At 43.9% G+C, this 24755-nt stretch overlaps 1 long non-coding RNA gene and 1 pseudogene across 3 annotated transcripts; both read right to left on the reverse strand.

Annotated features, from left to right (window-relative positions):
- Positions 1-2658: 2658 nt before the first annotated feature.
- Positions 2659-8693, reverse strand: LOC145791613 (RINT1-like protein MAG2; annotated as a pseudogene). The gene is made up of 5 exons (XR_014331166.1): positions 8599-8693; positions 7470-7490; positions 6365-6393; positions 4421-4524; positions 2659-4356 (listed from the first exon to the last, which is right to left on the reverse strand). The product of XR_014331166.1 is annotated as an RINT1-like protein MAG2 (transcript).
- Positions 8694-9009: 316 nt separating this feature from the next.
- On the reverse strand, positions 9010-11255 carry LOC145790799 (uncharacterized). Of its 2 annotated transcripts, XR_014330001.1 has the most exons (4): positions 10804-11255; positions 9779-9931; positions 9596-9706; positions 9010-9490 (listed from the first exon to the last, which is right to left on the reverse strand). It is a non-coding gene; the product is annotated as an uncharacterized LOC145790799 (long non-coding RNA). The 2 variants fall into 2 exon arrangements; XR_014330000.1 differs by having other exon boundaries at positions 9010-9706.
- Positions 11256-24755: the final 13500 nt, after the last annotated feature.

Genomic DNA, 24755 nt, shown 5'->3' on the forward strand with positions numbered 1-24755 from the left:
TGAAAGGTTTTGAAACGGGCGAAAATTAATGTGGATCCATGGAATACGAGTAAACCGTGAGTGTTTGGTATAATGCGTTTCACCTACCGTTTTACAAAAACCCAAAATATCCAAGTGTTAATTCCTTCACTGCGTACGACATACTTGTGTAGCATTCTCTCAACTTCCTTGTTCCTGCGTCAGAAGTGAGTTGCAAGCAAACCCTAGAAATGGCACAAGAAGAAGTAGTGAATGTGAGGGTGGACCCGCTGGGGGATGATGATGCGGAGGAGTTAGCAGCGCAATACAGGATGGAGACACGGGTGGTGGGGGCAGAGGTGGGGGGATCGCAGGCGTCGGCCCTGATATTGGCTCCAAAGCCACTAAGCCAGGTAGAGCCGGATCAGTGGCACACTAAGGCGGACAGATCCACACTCACGGCGGCGGATTTGGAGGTTATCAGGGAACGATACCAGATTCCGACGGAGGTAGAGTTACTGCTGCCAACATCAAGGGAAAGGCCGTCTACTGCGAGGCCAGGGGAGTTTTCCCTGTACGAGGAGGCGCTAAAAGGGGGGCTGAGGTTGCCACTGCCTCAAGTGGTGGTGGACGTGCTGAATCGCCTAGAGGTAGCGCCGGGGCAATTGATGCCCAATGCATGGAAGATTCTGCTGGCCTGTCCGAGTGCGTGGCCTAAGGCGAATGGGGGGGAGGCCATGACGGTGGACAAGTTCTTCTCGTGCTACAAGGCGTCGGGGCAGCAAGAAACTTGGGTCACCCTACAGGCGGTGATGGGGAGGGGATTGGTGGCAGGGCTGCCTACGTCGATCAAGGGGTGGCGGCCACGGTGGTTCTACGTGTCTGCTGCTGGGGGAATGGGGGTGCGCACCATCTGGAAGGTGCCAACCAGGTCGATGGAGTCGAGACTGGGGGCTATGGCGGAAGAGAGGGTGAAGAGAATGAAGGAATGGAAAGAGAGAGAGAGGGGGCCAAATGGGACGAGCTTGTCCAACCGTCTGCCTTGTTTGAGGCGGGGCTGGGGCCGTAGCCGAAGGGCGGAGACCTTGGCCGGGCAGAATTGGAGGCGAGGAGAAAAGCTCAGGAAGTGGAGGATCGGGCCGTTCTGGCCAAGGCCACGAAGTTGAAGGAAGCGCAAAGGGACCGACCGCCTCAGCCGATCGCGCGGGAGAGAATCCGACCGCACCCAAGGCCGTTGGGGGAAAAAGACTTAAGCAGTTTTGAGCCGCGGCCGCCTCCTGTAGACCCTGTAAAAGAGCAGGCGAGAAGAGAGGGGGAGGCTCTGAAGAAGAAGAGGAGGAGTGCCCCAGAGGAAGTCGCAGATGAGTCTGGGGCCAAGAGGGCTAAGGTGGCCCCAACTGAGGTGGAGGTCCCTGTGGCCAAGGACGCCCCAGAGGTGGTGGAGATCACCCTAACGGTGGAGGTTGTGGAGATTGCTCCAGCAGTGCAAGTGGAGGCTGGGCTGACTGAGGCGGTGCCGAGCGGAAAGGAACAGGTCCAGAAGGGGCCTGACCCCAAGGAAGGGGGGGTTCGTCTGGCGACGGGGATATATTACGCGCACGCGATAGCTGGAAGGTTGGAGGGAGAAGAAGGCCCAGCCAGGGCGGGGGCAAACCGCCTGGTGAAGATTGTTGAAGAGACAGCTCTGTGTGCGACCTCAGGATATAATGTGGTTGACCTGCTGAGGGGGTTATGCTCCGCCCAAATGAAGGTAACTACCTTGGCAGGGGCCCTCCTGAGGAAGGCAGGGGCTGCCAAGTTGAAGGCTGAGGAGGCCAAGGCCCAGTTGGCCAAGTTGAAGAAGGACAGTGTCGACTGGAAGACTGCCCATGCCGATCTGCCAGCAGTCAAGTTGGAGCTGGAGGACACACGCCGTAAGGTCGTGTCGCTCGAGTTCCAACTGGCTAGTGAACAGAAAAAGTTGGAAGAGTCTGAAAGGGCCTGCGCTGTGGCGGTCGAGCGGCATGAAGAGGCCATGACCAGCAATGAAGAGCTGGTCAGGCAAAAGGATGAAGCAGATTCCAGAATTGGGGATCTGTTGAAGGAGTTAGGGGAGGAGCGTGCCAGAGCAGAGGAGGAGAATGGGAGGCTTCTGAGGGAGTGGGAAATAGAGAAGGCGAAGGCAGTGGTGGAGCTGGAGAATCTGAAGAAGGGGGTGGAAGAGGAGAGGGCGACGGCGGCTGCTAAAAGGGGGGCCCTGCAAAGGGAGCTGGACGAGGAGAGGGCGAAGGCGGCGTCTGGAAATTAGGCTTTTAGCGGCGTTTAAAAAACGCCGCTATAGGTACCAAAAACGTCGTCAATTCTTTTTGTGACGTTTAATACCAAACGCCGATGACGCGGCCGTCGCTATAACTTTATGGCGTTTTGAAAACGTCGCTGTATTAGTATAGGCGGCGTTTTTAAAAACGCCGCCAAATGCCCTGCCCTAACAATACTGTGACGTCAGTATGATTTTAGCGACGTTTTTAAAACGCCTTCATAGGTTTTTTTAATTTTAAAAATTCCAACCGTTATAGTGGCATTTGAAAAACGCCGTCTTATCTTTCATTTCTTTTTTTGGTTTTGAAATTGTACTAATTTTATGTGATTGAACTAAAAGAACACCAATAATAAAACTAAATAACACTAATATGAAATAATAACTCCCATTCAAATAACAAATATAGTATTAATTCACTTTCCCATTCAATTTAATATAGCATTAATTTTTCCACAAAATAATATATTCAAAAATTGAATTCACAATTCTCAATCAAAAAATTACTACCTTATATACAAAGCCACAAAAGTTAAATCCAAAACCGACATTTTTCCTTGCAGATAATCAAGCGCTGCAATGAACTGTTTAGATACTGCCCAACCTACTTCACCCTTTTCTTGCCATTGCTTCTTGTTCTTCATATAATCTCGACAGCGAGCATCAAATCCTCTCAAAACAACAGTAGATAACTTCTCAACCCATTCTGTTCTGAACTCTCCCAGCTTCTCAATTTCCTCGTCAAAAATACCAGTCCCAGCTTCATTTGCCTCTCCAATAGAACCTCTCTCACTGACTGGTATGGCCAATTCATCACTATGTTTCAATCCCATCTCAAGAAAGAAGACATCTTCACACCATTCCTTCAAAACGGACTCAAAATAGTGACCGGCATTAATGGATTTTGTAACTTTGATTAAAGCATCACCATCAGTCAAGGCTGTCAGGCCCTCGGCTTCTTGGCATCTGAGAAATAAACAATCCAAAAATTTGCGTACAAGAGGTACACCAGACAATCGGATAAAAACCTTGACCTTAAATAAATGGTTGGCACTGATCGAGAACGATCAACCACAGATGATAAGCGCCGAAGAAAAGCACTGGAAATTGCAGGAGATTTATAATCTTCTGGACCAGAGACAACTCCTCCCTGAATTTTGGTTGACCAGTTTCTCTCATTCTCCATCTCAGGTTTTAGCTGATCAAACATGTCAGTAATCTCTATCTCTGCCCACAAATCAAGCCAATCAGGTCGATCACAAAATACAGATAGAGAAGAAATTTTCTTTCCATCTTCTTGGAAGGAAGGCAAGATTCCCAGTCTGTGCTACCAGAGATTGTACTCTTTTATCAAAGCTAATCATCAAGTCAACAAGATGAAGCCAGGATATTCTAACCTGGGAGCGAACACTGGTGACACTCTCTTCTTCAAGCTGACCAACATATATAGGAAATATCTCCTTTGCTAAGTATGTTGATAGGGAGAACACCATTACTGAAATCCATTCTTCTCTGCAACTGTAACCTGATAGCATTGCTTCATCAACTAGGGGTTGCAATAACTCATCCATGGAGTCTACATAATCCCGAGTAATCTTATATACAAGAGCAAACATGAATTCTGGCTTATCAACCCACTTTGAGAAATGGCGTTGGGATGCAATTGCTAAAGGGTTCACCAGCTCCTCAATAGACCAAAGTGGCTGGTGCAGGGCAACTTCCCTATTATGCCCCGCTAGTTGCCGAGATTTTCTTTGTCTCTGTAATTCCTGCAGGCTGCATAATGCGACAAAATTTTCACAGTACTGATGCTTGAGGTCCCCTTGCATTGTAAAAAGAGGATTTTGCACTTCAGCTGGTTTCCTTGCATCTGAATCTGAGGAATTCAACATGGACAAAGGTGGTGGCCATCCAAGTGAAGTAAGAAGGGCCCTGTAATCTGCAATTTCCTGGGGCCTTAAAATGGCTAATGCTCGATCTACTCTGTGATCAACAGCTGAAAGTAGACGTGCCCACTGAGGACGTGTTTTTGTAACTGAAGCTAGAACATCTTCAGTTAGTTTGAGTGATTTAATAGCAAGCAAATGCACATCCTGCAGAGACTACGAAATTAGAAAGGAAAAAAAGAGACCATTGTTTATTCCAATCAGTCTAAAGGGCACTCACTTCTGAATTCTGTGTGGAAGAATGCTTCCTTAGGTTTCTGTTTATTGTGGAAGATACTGCATCTTCAATATCACCAACCAAAGTATCAAGCTTTAATGCTGTCTCTGAAAGATCCAAGAAGCGTATTGAAAGAAGAAAAAATCCGATTAGAATTAAAACAAATAAAATTAGGCATAGGAATAAGGTTACCACAAGGTATATGATAGAAAGCTTGATATATAAATTGTTGGGCCCATTTCCTAATAGCTTAAGCTTTTGGAAAATTGGTGACTTAATCAGAGCTCAGGCTGAAAAAGGTCTTCAGTTCCAGTCTCTCCATTGGCACTTGGTATTCGGTTCCCATTTGGTTTCTTTTTCTATGTATGGCTTTTGGCTTCTCCTTCTGTTTGGTTCTCTGTTTGTCTCTCCACATACAAGATAGGGTTGTGTAAGATAATTTGATATACATTGTTAGGCCCATTTCCTAACAGCTTAAGCTTTTGAAAAAATTGGTGACTTACCAAAATCGTGAAGGGAAAACAAAGATATTAGAAGTGAAGTGGTTACACATGCAAGAAAATGGGATGAATAATTTCCGAGAAAAGTCCATGCTATGAACGCCAGATACTTTCTCCACAGTAAAGAAAAATTCATTTCTGGTTTAGGGCTAAGGACCAAGTCTTTTGACAACATAAGTTTGCTGAATTCTAAAAAGCAAAAATACAGATATGGAACATGGATACAATATGATACGAACACAGTAACACTGTAACTAAAGAACAAGTCACTGAACATGGCAGTAACACAACCATAAATAAATACATATGGAACTATACGAAATTAGTTATCTTTTTACATAATATATACATTTTTATTTATTATATCAAAACAATGGCAAATGATTAATTTTTAACGGTGATATGTAAAATAATAAGCAGAAATAGGAAGTCCTAAAGTGTTACTTTTAAAAGTCTAAGGTATTTTTACACAATTAGAAATTGTAACAGTTTCAAATACTGCAAAACCTAAAGGAATGATTAATATGCATAAATCCCTACTTTTGTTTATTTTAATTTTGATCTCCATTTTATTTACTTCAACTTGTGCCACATCCCATGTGACGTGTTTGCCAAGAATATATTAAAGATATCACTGACACCCCTCAAGACTATTAAAATCACCTGCAACAGGATTAATCAATGGTGATTCAGCAAAATACTGACACCTCTCAAGACTATTAAAGAAAGAAAACATATCACTTACCAAGACGTATGTCTTGGTCTTTTGCCAAGAATATATTTGAACACCGCAAGAACAAGACTGTCAGTAACATGCAATTTCAGAAATTTCAGAAGGATAATTCATAAATCCTCTAGTATACAGATAGATGCAACTTACCTTAACATCTCGATGAAGAATATGATTCACATGTAAGTAGTCAAGAGCCATAAGCAATTGAGCCCAAAATGCCATGACATTTCCGTAATCTGAAGTGTGCCTCAAATCCATCGAAATTTACTTTTCTTTGGATTGTGATAAAGACATTTAACTGCCCCGATTTGTGACCAAATTTAATGATTACAGTAATGATACCTCCCATTTTGGACCTTCAATTTTAAACTCCCAATGACATGGTAAATATTCATTAGATAAATACTTTAACGAAACGGTAAATATCCATTAGATAAGTATACTTTAATGAAACTTTGAAGTCACATGACTTATGATATATCACTTGAGATTAATTTAGGAATCTAAAGCTAGAGATTTAAAATATTTCTAAAATCATAATGAAAAGTCTCATTGATTATTACAAAGGGCAACAATAAAAGCAATAGGACACATTAATCACACAATAAGAGTATTATCAACTTCACTTTTTCATTATTACCACACAACAGGACACATTAATCACACAATGTGAATATTGTAAGTCAATTACACCGAGTATTTACTTATGAATACCTGTGTTCTTAGCTGCAGGTGCTGCTGCCCTGTTATTCATAAACCCCAACATTGTGAGAGCTAAGTCATCAATTGAAAGCTAAATATTGAAAGAACAAAAAGAACTAAACTGACAAATAGAATATGGCATGCAAAGCACGGTAAATTAGTATTGATGCAATGAGATAAGCTATAGAATTGTCTTCTGTTTACTTATACTGATAGTATTGATGGAATGAGATCCAAAGGCATATAACATTCATGGGTACTTGATCTCAACTTTTTCAAACTATTCTACTGTTTTTAAATGCTAGTTCTGAAAGTCGTAATTGTTTTTCATATATGCAGAATTCCACTAAAAGGGCATTTCCTCTGCCTAAGAACGTAAGAACCCTTGTAAATGCATGCTGCCTAGATACCAAGCCTTAAAATCATGAATACCTCTTCAACAGTATGTGTGACTACGTTAATTTTGGACTTGCAATAGGTTTTGAATGGATGTTTCATACTTATCATCTTCTCATCTTCACAAGTTTTTCCCTTCCCTTAACCATTATTCAGTCTATAATTTTTTGCCATGTGGCGTGTCAATTTTTTTAATTATTAATTTTTTGCTAGACATGTTGGCAACACTTCATGAACATGTTATTGTACATCATCTGTTGTTCCACTTTTATTTTTCTTCATGAAGTGTGCTCAATTCTTTTTTTTTTTTTTCAAATAATAGAACATGTTTGAATGCATGTCCAACACATATCGGGGCATGTCTGAAATGTGTAGGAGGCTTAGAGCATGAGGAGTGTCATTGGCATAGAGCATGTCCAAGTGTCATTCTCCAACATAGACACATACTTTTTTAGAAGTGTATGTGTTTCTTACACTACCTCCGCAATACAATGTGCTTGGACATGTTAAGTAATTAAACTATTAATTTTGAGCACCCTTTGATATTGCATAGATTTTCCTACTTGTCTAAAGAAGGAATCAAATAAACCTCAAATATTGAAAAACTGGAGAACTGCTATAAATGTCAGACGCATATAACCTATGATACAAAAAAGAAAAAAAGAGAATAAAGTCACATTTGATTCACTAACATGGAAGTGAATATTCAAGTACATTTAACCTGGCAAAAAGATGAATAATGCTGATCTTCTAGCCACTTCTCAGCATATCTTGATGGTGGACCAGACACTGAAATCACCTGCAAACCTCCAAGAAGAATAAAGGAAGATGTATGTACCTTAGATGAAAAGTTTGAAAACACTGTTGTTTTTTTAGTCGTTTTCGTTTTCTTATCGTAGATGAAACAAAGATGGACTAGATTAATAAGGAGGCTACAACTTACCAATATGTTCCGGGCCGGTTAAAGACCAGTCGAGAGGCACCTTCTAAAACAAAATCCAGCAGAATATAGGATAGTCCAGACAGAGATGATCTAATGTTTGATCTTGAGAAATAAACAATACTCCGACTTAGCTTGGTATATGTGATTCGTCCGCAAGAATACATCAAGAAAACAAATCATAAAGTTTTCTAAAAGGAAGTTTGTGTAATTGCAAGTTATATGCATTTGGGATAATCTCCCACAACACAAGGTCTATTTACACCATAAAATTTTCTAATTTGGATTTTACTCAGCTGCTGTTATGCCTATTTTGCAAGTGCAAGCTACTTTGATGATTATTCTTCATAGGTATGGTAGGGTAAGGTGCACCTAAGATGAGCACAGACACAGAAATCCTTCCAAGCTCAACTGATGCCTGAGGACTGCAACTTACATTTTATATTGGCAAAACCATTCATTTTTCTTCTTGTTGATTCTCTCTCTAATTATACTGCCATTGTTTCCCATATTTGACACATATTTTCAATACTTATCAGGCATAATTCCTGATATAATTTTAAGAGATGTATATAGCTTCTTTAAGCTGCAATTTGATACAAATACTTCTTTGTTGGGCAATAACATTAACAACCACGAGTACTATAAGAAAAGCACATCCCCAAACATGTAAAAGGAGCATGAGTGCATAACCACACAACAAAACACACAAAGGGGTGGAGAAAGCTTAAGGCTCATCAACAGGACTCGCTCAATGCATCGCCCCTATTGCTATATACACTTATCAGCATGACATCAAAATATTGAAAAGCACAATATAATGGGGGGGAAAAAACAAAGAAGCAAATGCATAAATCAAGATTTGACTAAATTAAAGGAATTGAAATGCACATCAAACAAGCAAACTTACTCAGGTTGGTTGGGTGCATCTTCTGGCTCAATAGTCATCATGTACATATCTTTGTTTGGCTCATTTGCTGGATCTTCGAGGATGTCTCCCTTCATTGCCACACCACGGCATGCGCGCACACGTGAGAGAGAGAGAGAGAGAGAAATTAATTTATAACAATATGTAGGATCTTAAATTCATCTTCTAAGGGAACAATTCTATTAAAGGTCAAATTTATAAAATTTGACAATAGAAAATTAAAAGATTCATAGTTACAATCAATAGATAATTTTGAGAAGCCAAGAACAAAATCTCTAATTCTTCTATCAATAGATAATTTCAAAGATACAAATGTAGCGCACCATGGTAGTAAAATTAATAATAACAACAATAATAATAGTAATAAAAATAATGAGGATCAACAGAAAAAGATTTATTTAAATACTTGACACAGTTTAGCATTATGCTTTTATATATCTCACTGTTCTCATCTTGATGACCAAGCTACAAACCAACCAATCCATCGACAATGACATATGCATAAAAAAAACAAACTAAAGTGAACACAGTGTTGAAACAAATTTCTTTCTAATATGGCATAACAGTACCAAACTGCAATGTGATTAAAAGGATAACACAGAAGGATATTTGCTAAACATGTGCACAGATTTGACATGGTGTTGAAACAAATTCAGCATTTATACTGTTTCAACTTTGTCCTTGAACCAATCAAGCCTAAAAAGAAACCCAAACCAGATTGTTCGTTGCCGCCACAGGCTGACATTACATAAGAGTCATTCTTTGAGAGTGCTATGCAAGGCACTGCTTCCTCAAGGTTGACACCTGTGACATCATTAGTCATAACAAGACCACTGTTTGGTTGCCATTGCTGTGGAACAACATTGGCAGTGGCCTTTAGACCCTCACCAAGTTCAGAATTCTCCTCCACAAATATCGACTAATAAAAGAAAAGAAACAGGAAAACATGCAAATGAAATTACTCCCAACTTGCTATTACCTTTCCACCTGGATTTTGTTCACTGCGTGTCCACTTCCATAACTTCTGAATCCCATTAGACCCAAGTGCCAAAACACCAAAACCGGAATTTGTATAGAGTAGTCAAGCAACCTGGATGTAGATGTGTCAGTCGAGCATAATCCAATAGATAGATTTTGCAGCAACAAATGAGTAGGAACACACCTTGTTGACTGCATCCATGTTGTCTGGCATGGTAACCTGCCGGCATTGAGCAGGATCTATAATTTCGGCCAACTGCCAGGGTTTGGTTTTATCAGTTACATCATCCAAAGTTTTTGGCTTTTCCATGTTTCTATCCATAGGATCAACTCCATTCTAGAGGGGAAACCAAAATGTATAATCAGTCCAAAAGAAACAAATGTGACATTGTACATAAAAAATAAAAGAATAAAAAGTTGCTTGGCACTCTTAGAATCACTCTATTTTGGTCATTCTCTGTGTTCCATTCAAAATGGAACATGCCCATCGTGTGACAAAAGTCAACAGTATTCATGGGCAGGCACCTCTTAAACATGCACTGGTGTACTGTGATTGGAACCAAGTATATAATGTAAAATTCAGTTCTAACATATAAAACTCCAGTCTAGACAATCAGTATACATAATTACTGCAGCAACAAACACTTGGCATACAGAGGGGGAGGTGGAAACAAAACAAAATTGGTTTGGTTTTCAGAATTTGTTTTCTGAATAAATTTCAAAAAAAAAGAAGAAGAACCAGAAACCTGATCAATGAACCCAAAGGTCTTTATCGATCCCATGATATAAATACTTCAACCCAAATATATATATATATATGTACATATTATATAATGAAAAAATGAAAACTTAAGCATTGAAGGACCTTAACTGTATATATTCAGAGATCTTTCAACTTTTTCAACATAACAGATCAGGAAAGGATGCCTTCAGACACAAATCAACTCCTTCTCCTCCTCCTCATCCTCATCCTCATCCTCATCCTCTCTCTCTCTCTCTCTCTCTCACTCACACACACACACACACACACATACGGACTTGAAGCAAAGACTTTAAATCTAGTTCAACGAAGCAGAGAGTAAAGAAAAGAAGAAAATGATGTGTTCAGCCACAAATCAACTTGTAGTTTCTTGTTTAGAATTTCAATTTCAATAACCAGATCGAGAGAGACGAGAAGGAAGAGCTTGACAGAGACAGAGAAATTGATACCTCGCTGGTGCAGATGGTGGTGGGAGTGGACCTTCGAAATCAAAATCTGAGAAATCGAGCCGGGGCAGACGGTGGTGGCAATGGAGCTTCGAAATCGAATTCGCTCTGAATCTCAAAGATGAATCTGTGAGAATGATAACGGTTTAGAGAAGGTTGAGAGAGACGAGATTTGAAGGCATGAGGATTCCAAATGAGGGTTTACAAAGGGCTTTAACAATTATTCTCAGATTCAAAATAGACTTTGAAATTGAGAGAGAGAATCACCGAGACAGAAATCTTGAAATCGAAATCGAGAGAGAACTTCGAAATCAAAATCAAAATCGAAACTGCCAAGATTAATCAGCGAGATTGTATCATTCTGAGCTGAATCAGTGAGAGATGAATCGATCCATTGAGAGGGTTTAGAGAAATAGAGAGAGCGAACGAGAGACTGTGAGTAAGAGATTAGGGCTACGAACCGAGCGAGTGAGAGAGATTAGGGATTCACAGGGTTGCCCATTTAAGGGAGAGAGAGAGAGGACAATCGAAGGCGCTTTTAAACGCGTGAAACGGTGCCGTTTTTATTTTTTAAAACAGCGACGTTTAAGAAACGTCGTTAAATGTTATAAAATGTGACGTTTTATAAAACGCCGTTAAATAAACGTCGCCAAAACTCATTTTTCCTGTAGTGGCTTATTGCATTTGAACTCCCTGGCCCCCAGTTCACCCAAAAAAAAAACCTCTCTGACCCCCAGTTCACCCAAAAAAACTCTCTGGCCCCCCAGTTCACCACTTTCATCATTTTTAGATTGTGATGCTATTATTATGTAATAAAAATGAGTAATATTAGGGATTAGGAAAAAAATATTATGAAATGCTTCATGAAATTTTTTTATTATTTGATTAGTGTGTGATATTTTATTATATATGTAATTCAATAGTAGAGAATTTTCATGAAGCATATAGAAATCTTCCATTACAAAAATGGAATTGAGAGAATCAAAATCTCACATTTGTTACCGTTGCTATGATGATAATAGAGTGGTAAACAGAACCTCATAATTGAAGTTCATGCAGTTTTAGGCAACAGGTATATATATAGATATTGTTTAAATCTTGTTTTCCGTGAATTTTGTTTTGTAAAACATGTTTTTGTTTTTGTTTTCAACAGATGGTCGCAGATTGCAGCCCAATTGCCCCAGAGGACAGATAACAAAATCAAGAACCTGTGGAATTCCTCAATCAAGAAGAAGCTCAAGCAGAGAAGCATTGACCCAAAATGGCTGTCTTCAAAGAGTAGTCACAGAAAATAAAATCACTCACTGCTATCTTCAATCTATCAATCAAAACTCGAGAAAACACCTCTGAGCTCTCAACAAAAAAAAACAAAAAGTACCCTCAGCTCAATCCATAGCTAACAACAAGCACCCAGAGAGGACTCATCCCTCCACAAAAATGATCCATACAACCCTAAGAGGGATTTGACTCTCCCGAGCAAAAATCAAAACACCAAATTTCCAGCATATTGAGTTTTGTGAAAATAAACACATTTTTTGATCAATAAAACTCAATTGTTAGTTATTAAATTAGTACCTATGAAAATTAGTTTTTCTACTCTTTACAAAGTACTGAAAACTTATCAATTCAACTTCTCCTAAAGAGTCTACTCTTTACAAAGTACCAAAAACTTGTCAATTCAACTCCTCGTAAAGACTAAACTCTTAGGAAAGTCACTGTGGCCAAACGCATAATTTCCAATAACCAAACTCTGGACCGGACATCATACAATTAGTTCACCCAATCATATGCAACACACTCCCAAAACCATCAGTTAGAGAAATTCCAACATCGAGAAAACCACCAAACTGACGACCCGAACAACTACCGAAACAGCCACCCTTAAGCTCTAATTCTACCAGATTCAATCAAATACAAGCTCTCTCTAACACTAAACCATCTGATTCTGAATCCGTTTTCTTATCACCGGCTCTCTGTGATATCGTCACGGACGCCGGTAATGCCGTCAAATATAAATTCGGAGTATTCGAAACTTGTTTTTTGAAATGTAAAGCTTGGAGACAACAAAGAAGATGCAAGCAAAAGAAGAAATAACAGAGCAAAGAAGTCATAACAAGAAGTAAATAGTAATCTTGTCTTACCGGGCAAGGGCAACGGCAGCCTCCTCTCTATTCTCGTTCCCTCTCTCTAGATCTTGATCCATTCTTCTTTCTCTCTCACCAATCACAAACCTAGCTGATTTTTTGATATAATGGTTTAAACTTGTATTTTTTTGACTCTAAACAAACTTTTATAGTTGGCAAGGAGACATGCATGGCTTATTTCATTTGAACTCTCTGGTCCCCCAGTTCACCCAAGGAAAAAAAATAAAAACTCTTTGGCCCCCAGTTCACCCAAGAAAAAAAAAAAACAAACAAAACAAAAAGTACCCTCTGCTCTATTCTCGTTCCCTCTCTCTAGATCTCGATCCATTCCTCTTTCTCTCTCACCCATCACAAACCTAGCTGATTTTTTGATATACTGCTTTTAAACTTGTATTTTTTCAACTGTAAACAAACTTTTATTGTTGGCCACCACATACGGTTTTTTGAATTGTTTGAACTGCATGGCCCCCAATTCACCCAAAAAAAAAAAAAAAAAAATCTTTGTCCCCTTGAAATAGCTTTATTATAATGTATGTGATCTTAGTAAGGAAACTTGCATGACTTAAACTCTCATCTCTTTCTATTTGAATTCTTGACATTCAACTCTATTTTAAATTTTTAATTTTGAGGAGAAAAACATAAGACCCAAAAAAATGTTGCAACGTATATTATATTTAATGTGTTAATATATTATATTAGTTTAATAAGTCTCACCACTTTCATCATTTTTAGATTATGATGCTATTCCTATGTAATAGAAATGAGTAATTTTAAAAATTATGAACAAAATATTATGAAATGTCTTATGGAGATTTTCATCATTTGATTATTGTGTGATGTTTTATTATATGTGTAATTCAATGGTGGAGAATTTTCATAAAGTATATAGAAATCTTCAATTTCAAAAATGGAATTGAGAGAATCAAAATCTCGCATTTGTTACCATTGCTATGATGATAATAGAATGGTAAACAAAACATAAAATAAAAATATAACTATTATTGTCGTATTATTGTTAGGAAATATTCTTTCAACTATTGTTCAATGGGTGTTAATTAAAGTTTAAATAATTATATATATATTTATATATATATTAATGATTAATCAATTACGCAAAGTCAATTGGGACAATAAAGTTTCTCGTTGTGGAGCTACAAGACCAATATTCTTCCAACTATTGTTCAATGGGTGTTAATTAAAGTTTAAATAATTATATATATGTATATATATTAATGATTAATCAATTACGCAAACTCAATTGGGACAAAAAAAAGTTTCTCCCAGTTGTGGAGTTACAAGACAAATGAAGACAAATCAATTACTTCAATTCATAGTTTCTCCCAGTTACAAGAAAATCAATTCAATTCTTACCGAGTCTAATTATATTTATTTGAACCATTTGAACTTTTTTTTCCCACTGAATGAAGACAAAGATTTCTCCGAAGAAGCAAGAAAAATCGAACCCACCTTGAAGAAGGAGACACGTGGTAGAGAAGTGTGATCTAGTGTAACGGGGCAAACGTAATAAGTGCCCACCTGAATATAACCCTCTAGATACTGACTTCTCGCTCAAGGTACTCATTCTAGCCGTCCATCTTCATCAACAAATATTATCCCGCTTCCATCACATAATCCAACGTTGTATGATTCAAACAGGGGCAATTTACCTCATTTTTAATTATAATTTTAACTTCTGGGTCAATTTAGTTATTCAAATTTTAATTGTATCAATCTTATTTTTGAATTGTTTAAAGTTTTAATTTAATTCAATTAATAATGTCCATTTAAAAAATAGATTGAAATTAATGAATAAAATAATTTATTTACTCTCTTTAAAGTGATTGATGATTCGATATTCAATTTGAAATTATTCATTTCTTTTAAATGAACTATTTTACTTTTGATTTTTGTCAAAATTTCTAATAATGCTATCAAGTAGACTCAAATGTAAAGAAATATAAGGACAAAAAGATGCACACGTAGGGATGGCTTCATATATTCCAAAGGTCATACAAATTAATGAATTTGTAATTCCTTTTTTCTCACATGCATGGATAATGATATAGTTAGGATTAATTATTATTTTTTACTCCAAAATATTTGGTTAGTGTAATTTTGTTCCCCAATTTTTAAATTGTATTAATTTCTAATGTCTTAAAAAGTATTTTGATTTGGTCTTCATTTATAGATACACTTAAGATCAAGGGTAAAAGTGGACATTCAATTAAAAAAAAAAAAAAAAACTGATAATGCTGTCCGTCTCGGGTGGATGGGTCGGGCTGGTCCAGGCTCTTCGAGTTCCGGTTTGGGGTGGTGATTCCGTCAAATGACCTGCATGCAAGTCCAAAGGGGAACGAGGCAGTCCCCCAGTGAACCCTCCGGCGTGAGAATTAGTAGAGGAAGAAGAAAATGTAGAGAGGGAGGTGGATAGATAAAAAACTTAACCTTTTTCTTGTCTTGCTATTCCTGCTTATATCCTTTGGTAATCATTTCATTATTCTTTGTGATGTGCCCCCTTTCGCCGAAAGCCTGTGCCGTAGCTTACCTTGTTCAGGGTGAGGGGGCTCTGTTCCGACGGGGAGGTGTTGTCATAATAAATGCTGTGATGGGATGCATTAATGGTGATGTGTTGTGGTAATAACTTTGCAGATCTTTGTCAGCTGATGTGGACCGTGTTCCACCTGCCATGTGTCCGAATGCCATTGGCCCTCCATGCCTAGATGGCCTCAAGCTGTCTTGGGCTTTGCCAACTGGGTTATGCTATCGGTCCTAGGCGATGGGTTCGGGGTGGTTTACTGTGGGCCGTATGCCTCGTAGGCCTATCCATGTCAGTAGTCCCCCATTTCCGAGTGCAGCTTTAGTCCAACGAAGGGAATAGTAAGAAGGAAGAGAGGTTCGGACCGAGTGGAGAGGTCTATGGGAAACCGTGCCGATCGCAAGGGTGACCGAACGGGAGGGGTCGACCGAAAGGTGTGCCGACCGCGAGGGTGGCGGAGCCGGAGGGGTCGACCGAGGGGCGCGCCAACCGCGAGGGTGGCGGAGCGGGAGGGGTCGAACGAGAGGTATGCCGACCGCAAGGGTGGCCGAGCGGGAGGGGTTGACCGAGAGGCGTGCCGACTGCAAGGGTGGCCGAGCGGAAGGGGTCGACTGAGAGGCGTGCCGACCGCGAGGGTGGCCGAGCGGGAGGGGTCGACCGAGAGGCGTGCCAACCAGGGCGGCGCGGGGCTCAAAAAAGAGAGGGGGAGGTTGGTGGCATGTGGTGATTTGAAATGGAAAGGACAGGGGAAGGGGAGGGGACAGTGCATCGTGGCCATACACGTGGTAATATCGTGGGAAAGTGAAGCGTTGCAGCAGAAATGAAACGATAGGTCACGTGGGGGGGTTTTGAAAAGGCGGTTTTTGGCGGTTGATTTGAAAGGTTTTGAAACGGGCGAAAATTAATGTGGATCCATGGAATACGAGTAAACCGTGAGTGTTTGGTATAATGCGTTTCACCTACCGTTTTACAAAAACCCAAAATATCCAAGTGTTAATTCCTTCACTGCGTACGACATACTTGTGTAGCATTCTCTCAACTTCCTTGTTCCTGCGTCAGAAGTGAGTTGCAAGCAAACCCTAGAAATGGCACAAGAAGAAGTAGTGAATGTGAGGGTGGACCCGCTGGGGGATGATGATGCGGAGGAGTTAGCAGCGCAATACAGGATGGAGACACGGGTGGTGGGGGCAGAGGTGGGGGGATCGCAGGCGTCGGCCCTGATATTGGCTCCAAAGCCACTAAGCCAGGTAGAGCCGGATCAGTGGCACACTAAGGCGGACAGATCCACACTCACGGCGGCGGATTTAGAGGTTATCAGGGAACGATACCAGATTCCGACGGAGGTAGAGTTACTGCTGCCAACATCAAGGGAAAGGCCGTCTACTGCGAGGCCAGGGGAGTTTTCCCTGTACGAGGAGGCGCTAAAAGGGGGGCTGAGGTTGCCACTGCCTCAAGTGGTGGTGGACGTGCTGAATCGCCTAGAGGTAGCGCCGGGGCAATTGATGCCCAATGCATGGAAGATTCTGCTGGCCTGTCCGAGTGCGTGGCCTAAGGCGAATGGGGGGGAGGCCATGACGGTGGACAAGTTCTTCTCGTGCTACAAGGCGTCGAGGCAGCAAGAAACTTGGGTCACCCTACAGGCGGTGATGGGGAGGGGATTGGTGGCAGGGCTGCCTACGTCGATCAAGGGGTGGCGGCCACGGTGGTTCTACGTGTCTGCTGCTGGGGGAATGGGGGTGCGCACCATCTGGAAGGTGCCAACCAGGTCGATGGAGTCGAGACTGGGGGCTATGGCGGAAGAGAGGGTGAAGAGAATGAAGGAATGGAAAGAGAGAGAGAGGGGGCCAAATGGGACGAGCTTGTCCAACCGTCTGCCTTGTTTGAGGCGGGGCTGGGGCCGTAGCCGAAGGGCGGAGACCTTGGCCGGGCAGAATTGGAGGCGAGGAGAAAAGCTCAGGAAGTGGAGGATCGGGCCGTTCTGGCCAAGGCCACGAAGTTGAAGGAAGCGCAAAGGGACCGACCGCCTCAGCCGATCGCGCGGGAGAGAATCCGACCGCACCCAAGGCCGTTGGGGGAAAAAGACTTAAGCAGTTTTGAGCCGCGGCCGCCTCCTGTAGACCCTGTAAAAGAGCAGGCGAGAAGAGAGGGGGAGGCTCTGAAGAAGAAGAGGAGGAGTGCCCCAGAGGAAGTCGCAGATGAGTCTGGGGCCAAGAGGGCTAAGGTGGCCCCAACTGAGGTGGAGGTCCCTGTGGCCAAGGACGCCCCAGAGGTGGTGGAGATCACCCTAACGGTGGAGGTTGTGGAGATTGCTCCAGCAGTGCAAGTGGAGGCTGGGCTGACTGAGGCGGTGCCGAGCGGAAAGGAACAGGTCCAGAAGGGGCCTGACCCCAAGGAAGGGGGGGTTCGTCTGGCGACGGGGATCTATTACGCGCACGCGATAGCTGGAAGGTTGGAGGGAGAAGAAGGCCCAGCCAGGGCGGGGGCAAACCGCCTGGTGAAGATTGTTGAAGAGACAGCTCTGTGTGCGACCTCAGGATATAATGTGGTTGACCTGCTGAGGGGGTTATGCTCCGCCCAAATGAAGGTAACTACCTTGGCAGGGGCCCTCCTGAGGAAGGCAGGGGCTGCCAAGTTGAAGGCTGAGGAGGCCAAGGCCCAGTTGGCCAAGTTGAAGAAGGACAGTGTCGACTGGAAGACTGCCCATGCCGATCTGCCAGCAGTCAAGTTGGAGCTGGAGGACACACGCCGTAAGGTCGTGTCGCTCGAGTTCCAACTGGCTAGTGAACAGAAAAAGTTGGAAGAGTCTGAAAGGGCCTGCGCTGTGGCGGTCGAGTGGCATGAAGAGGCCATGACCAGCAATGAAGAGCTGGTCAGGCAAAAGGATGAAGCAGATTCCAGAATTGGGGATCTGTTGAAGGAGTTAGGGGAGGAGCGTGCCAGAGCAGAGGAGGAGAATGGGAGGCTTCTGAGGGAGTGGGAAATAGAGAAGGCGAAGGCAGTGGTGGAGCTGGAGAATCTGAAGAAGGGGGTGGAAGAGGAGAGGGCGACGGCGGCTGCTAAAAGGGGGGCCCTGCAAAGGGAGCTGGACGAGGAGAGGGCGAAGGCGGCGTCTGAGAGGGCGGCCTACCCTGATCTGTGCGTCGCAGCAGTGGAGCAATATAAAGGGTCCCCCGAATTTCAGCTGGTGGTAGATGCCGCTGTCGCCAGGAGTCTGGCTGGGCAAGAGTCTGGGAGGGTGGGTCCATCAAGGAAGACTGCTGGAGGTAGGACAGAGGCAGAGGTGATTGAAAGCTTCCAGCAGTCAGACTTCTACAAGCACGAAATGGCCGAGTTCTGGGACAGCGGTTGGAAGATGTTCAAGCGCAAAGCTGAAGAGCTGTTCCCACACTTGGACCTTAGTAGTGTGACGATAGGGGAAGATGATGTGGCCCAGACCCCCCTGGACGAAGGCATTGAAGAAGAAGATCTGGCGTCTAGTGAGGAGGAGTAGCCAGGGAGAAGAAGAACTGGGCGTGCTCTGTGTCTGTGTGTTTTTTTTTTTTTTTTTGTAATGTACTTGTGAACACAATGTAAAGGAATGAGTGCATGAATGAATGTATGAAGAATTTATTTGTAATGAATTTGTGTACAAAGGTTACTTCGTTTATGTTGCCAGTTGAATTTTGTTTGTTTTGTTTATGTTGCCAGAATAAATGAAGTGTTGTTATAAAAACTGGTCATAGAGATTGGGTCAATAAAGATATCGTGTAAAGTTAAAGTTAAAGGTTCCTCCCTGCGGAGTGTGATTGGAGTTGTATGAAAATTGAAAGGATGATAGTGTTTGATTGAACAATTGGAGTGGCAAATTGTAGAACATAATATTAAGCACGGATGAAGACTAAACAGTTAATTGCAAATTGTAACTAAACAGTTAATTGTAAACTGGGTGAGGCGGCAAATAATCTGATTAGTAAATGAAATACGTGAGAGTATGTTTGGAATTTAACTAGGTAAAAACGTGGTCCTGGAATTATGAAGAAACTTCAAAATGTGACTAAGTGTTAAAAATGTGGTTCTGCTTGGCTTTGAAGCGCTCAGTCAGGCTGAGGCTTTTGGAGTGCTCAGTCTGGCTGAGGCTTTTAAAGTGCTCGGTCTGGCCGAGGCTTTGAAGTGCTCAGTCTAGCTAAGGCTTTTGAAGTGCTCGGTCTGGCCGAGACTTTGAAGTGCTCAGTCTGGCTGAGGCTTTTGAAGTGCTTAGTCTGGCTGAGGCTTTTGAAGTGCTCGGTCTGGCCGAGGCTTTGAGTGCTCGGTCTGGATGAGGCTTTTAAAGTGCTCGGTCTGGCCGAGGCTTTGAAGTGCTCAGTCTGGCTGAGGCTTTGAGTGCTCAGTCTGGATGAGGCTTTTGAAGTGCTCGGTCTTGCCGAGGCTTTGAAGTGCTCAGTCTGGCTGAGGCTTTGAGTGCTCGGTCTGGCCGAGGTTTTGAGTACTCGGTCTGGATAAGGCTTTTGAAGTGCTCGGTCTTGCCGAGGCTTTGAAGTGCTCAGTCTGGCTGAGGCTTTGAGTGCTTGGTCTGGCCGAGGTTTTGAGTGCTCGATCTGGCCGAGGCTTTTGAAGTGCTCGGTCTGGCCGAGGCTTGGAAGTGCTCAGTCTGGCTGAGGCTTTTGAAGTGCTTGGTCTAGCTGAGGCTTTGAAGTGCTCAGTCTGGCTGAGGCTTTGAGTGCTCGGTCTGGCCGAGGTTTTGAGTGCTCGGTCTGGCCGAGGCTTTTGAAGTGCTCGGTCTGGCCGAGGCTTGGAAGTGCTCAGTCTGGCTGAGGCTTTTGAAGTGCTTGGTCTAGCTGAGGCTTCGAAGTGCTCAGTCTGGCTGAGGCTTTTAAAATGCTGCAAGTAAAAAAGTTATGGGAGCCACATAGAGACAGTTGAATTATGAAAGCTGAGGTCACCAGTCGGAATTTGCATTATGTATAAAAAGAGAAATACAACAATATTGACAATACAACGGCATGAACTTATTGGTAGTAACGCTTCAAATGTTCGGCATTCCAGGGATGGGGCAGGTCCCGGCCTTCCATGTCTTGAAGTCGGTAAGTGCCTGGTTGTGGTCGAGCTTTCACAACGTAGGGCCCCTCCCATTTGGCTGCCAGTTTTCCCTCGGTTGGATTCTTTGTGGCAAGAGTCACTTCTCGTAAGACAAGGTCCCCTACGGAGAACTCTCGTGGTCGGACTCGGCGGTTGTAGTGTGTTCTCATTTTCTGCTGGTACGAAGCCAATCTGACAGCAGCGGTCTCTCTGAGCTCTTCGACGAGGTCCAAGTCTGTTCGATGGAGTTCTTCGGCTGCGGCCAGATCCGGATATAAAACTCTGGGAGTGGGCAAACCGACTTCTACCGGAATAACCGCCTCAGCGCCATATGTTAAGCGAAAAGGGGTTTCACCAGTGGGAGTGCGAGCAGTGGTTCGGTAAGCCCAGAGTACATTTGGTAGTTCTTCAGCCCAAAGGCTTTTAACAGCTTCGAGCTTAGTTTTGATGATTTTCAGAAGGGAACGGTTGGTGACCTCAACTTGGCCGTTTGCTTGGGGGTGACCGGGGGAAGAGAAGCATGGTTGAATCTGGAGATCTGCACAAAATTTTCTGTACTTCACGTTATTGAATTGTTTTCCATTGTCAGAGATAATGGCTTGAGGGATGCCAAATCGGCAAATAATCGATTGCCAGATAAACCTGGTGGTGTTTCGCTCGGTGATTGTGGCAAGGGGTTCAGCCTTGACCCACTTGGTGAAGTAATCAATAGCGACAATTGCGAACTTGGTCTGGCCTCGACCGGTGGGAAGTGGACCAACCAGGTCGATTCCCCACTTGGCAAACGGATAAGGACTGCAGAGTGTGATTAATTCTGTAGGAGGAGCATGGGGGATGTTGGCAAAGCGTTGACATTTATCGCATTTGAGCACGAAGTCGGTCGCATCCTGATTAAGAGTTGGCCAAAAATACCCAGTACGGAGTATCTTCTGGGCAAGGGAACTGCCACCTGGGTGATTACCACAAATTCCCCCATGGATCTCCTGCATTACATAAGTTGCTTGAGCTGGATTGAGGCATCGTAGATATGGTCGGGAGAAACCGCGCTTGTACAATATACCATTGACAATGACGTAATTGGACACTCGGGATCGGACTTTGGCAGCCTGCTGCTGGTCAACTGGGATTGCTCCTGTGGTCAAGAATAGGAGAATGTCGGATGCCCAAGGGATGGGTTTGTTTTGGATGTATTGTACAGCCTACAGATCGGGTGAGACGGCTGGGTGGTGTAGATATTCGACGCGGACATCATGGCTGAGAGTAGGATGGTCAGCAGAGGCCAACTAAGCCATCTCATCTGCTTTGGAATTTTTCGCCCGAGGAATGTGCCTGATGTGGAAGGTATTGAAGAGGCGAGCAAGGGAGAGTGCCAGGTCCCTGTAAGCTCGCATCGTGTCTTCCTTGGCATCAAAGTCCCCCGTCATCTGACCGACGACGAGTTGGGAGTCGCTGAATACTTGGAGGTGGCTGACCCCTATGTCCTTGGCAAGGTGGAGTCCTGCTATTAATGCCTCGTACTCGGCCTCATTGTTGCTTGCTTCAAACAAGAAACGGAGGGCACATTTGAAGTAGCCGCCCTCAGGGGGGGTGAGGATGAGCCCGGCACCACTTCCTTCTCTTCGGGACGAATCGTCGACATTAAGAGTCCAAGAATGAGGATCTTCTGGCTCTGTTGGAGTTGGTGGGGGCGGAGGTGTAGTGGTCGGGGTCGACTTGGTGAACTCCATGATGAAGTCAGCTACAGCCTGCCCCTTGATTGCTGTCCGAGGGCAGTAAGAGATGTCGAACTGGCTGAGTTCTACGGACCACTGCATCAGTCTACCTGAGAGTTTTGGTTGCTGCATGACCTTTTTCAGGGGCTGGTTGGTGAGGACCACTATGGAGTGGGCTTGGAAGTATGGACGGAGTCATCTGGAGGCAATGACTAAGGCCAGGGACAATTTTTCCAGCAAGGGGTAGTTTTGCTCCGTGCCCCTGAGAGCCCGACTGATGTAATAGACTGGCCGTTGAATTGAGCCATCTTCTCTGAGGAGAGCTGCACTGACTCCGGTTCCCAATACTGCTAGGTAGAGGAAGAGGGGTTCGCCCGTGATTGCTTGGGAGAGAAGGGGGGGTTGGCCATGCATTGCTTTAACTGTTGGAAGGCCTCTTCGGATTCAGCTGTCCATTCAAAAGTCTGCCGAAGAACTTTGAAGAAGGGCAAGCACTTATCTGTTGCACGGGAAATGAAGCGGTTGAGGGCCGCCACTCGGCCAGTGAGTCTCTGAACCTCTTTGACCGTCCTAGGCGACTGCATCTCAACCAAGGCCTTTATCTTCTCAGGGTTAGCTTCGATGCCGCGCTGACTAACCATAAAGCCCAAAAATTTGCCAGATCCTACGTCGAAGGCGCACTTCTCTGGGTTGAGCTTCATCTGGTACTTGCACAAGGTGGCAAAGGTCTCACGTAAATCAGTGAGGTGATCGGAGGAGTATTTGCTTTTGACTAGCATATCGTCAATGTAGACTTCCATATTCCGACCTATTTGGTGATGGAAAACGGCGTTAACCAGCCGCTGATAAGTGGCCCCAGCATTCTTCAATCCGAACGGCATTACACAGTAGTGGTAGGTACCTCGGTCGGTAATAAATGATGTGTGCTCCCGATCAGATGTGTGCATCAGGATTTGGTTGTACCCAGAGAAGGCATCCATGAAGCTGAGCATTTGATGACCGGCCGTGGCGTCGACCAGCAGATCTATACAGGGAAGGAGGTAGCTGTCTTTGAGACAAGCTCGGTTCAGGTCAGAGTAGTCGACACAGAGCCGCCATTTACCATTGTGTTTGCGGACGAGGACCACGTTGGACAACCATCTAGGATAGTCCACATTTTTGATGAACTGGGCCTTGAGGAGTTTGTCAACTTCGGCGGCTATAAGAGTGTTGCGCTCCGGATGGAAAATGCGTTGCTTCTGGCGGTGGGGTCGAAAGTGGGGTTCGATGCTGAGGCGATGGGTTATGAAGGAGGGGTCGATGCCAGGCATGTCAGAATGGGTCCATGCGAATACATCTCTGTGCTCGGTCAGAAGAGCAGTAAGGTCGGCCTTGGCTTGGGAAGGTAATTGGCTGCCAATCTTGGCGGTCTTGATTGGGTTGGTGGGATCAATGTTAACTTCAACAAGTTCCTCTATAGGTTCACCTCTGACCAGTTCGTCCTCGTCTCGGACGTCGAGCCCTTCGATGATCATGGCCTCTTTTAGTTTGACTTCTTTGAGTGAGGCGACATAACACTCCCTGGCCACGGTCTGTTCTCCTTTGACAGTTCCGACACCGAGATCGGTGGAAAATTTGATGGCAAGATGATATGTAGATGTGATGGCTTGGAAGGCGTTGAGGGCTGTGCGGCCAAGGATGATGTTGTAAGCAGAGGGGCAGTCGACCACCAGAAAGGTGAGCAACTTAGTGGTCTGCCGCGGGTGCTCGCCAATGGTGATAGGTAGATCGATGGAGCCGATGGAGGTCACACGGTCGCCGGTGAAGCCGACCAGAGGGGTTTGGAGAGGAGACAAGCTTTCCTCCCCAATCTTGAGCTGGCGGAAGCAATTGAGGAAGATAATGTCTGAAGAGCTGCCGTTTTCTATGAGGACTCGTCTGACTTTGTAGTTGGAGAGGATGGCGGAAATGACAAGGGGGTCATCATGTGGGTAACGGACTCCTGCACAGTCAGTGTCGGTGAAGGTGATAGGTTCGATCCATTGTTTCGACTGTTTGGGAGGTCGGTCCACCGTCGCCACTGCTTTGTCTGATCCCTGCCTGATTTTTCTGAGTTCTGCCTTCTGAGCCGAGCGGGATGGCCCCCCGCAAGCAAGGCCACCTGAAATAACTTGGATTTCTCCGACTGGTGGAGGGGGATTACCAGGAGGCCAAGGCTGTGGTGGTGGGCGATCGTGGCCTTGGTTAGGTGGGGCTTGATTGCGGGGTGGTGTTTGTCGGCGATTGTTCCTGGCGAGGTCGGTTCTTTGCCTCTGTGGAGGGCGGGTGTCTGTGAATCGGCTGAGGCAGCCTTGGCATATGAAGGTCTCGATCTGATCTTTGAGGTTAATACACTCGTCAGTGGTATGACCATGGTCTTGGTGGAAACGGCAGTATTTGGACTGATCTTTTCGAGTGGAAGGGTTTCGTGAAGGTAGGGGCCACTTGAGGGGGTAGTCCCGTTGGATCTGATTGAGGACGTGCTCCATG

Source organism: Camellia sinensis, chromosome 5, assembly GCF_055761805.1.
Source record: "Camellia sinensis isolate YWXY chromosome 5, ASM5576180v1, whole genome shotgun sequence".
NCBI classification, from domain to species: domain Eukaryota; kingdom Viridiplantae; phylum Streptophyta; class Magnoliopsida; order Ericales; family Theaceae; genus Camellia; species Camellia sinensis.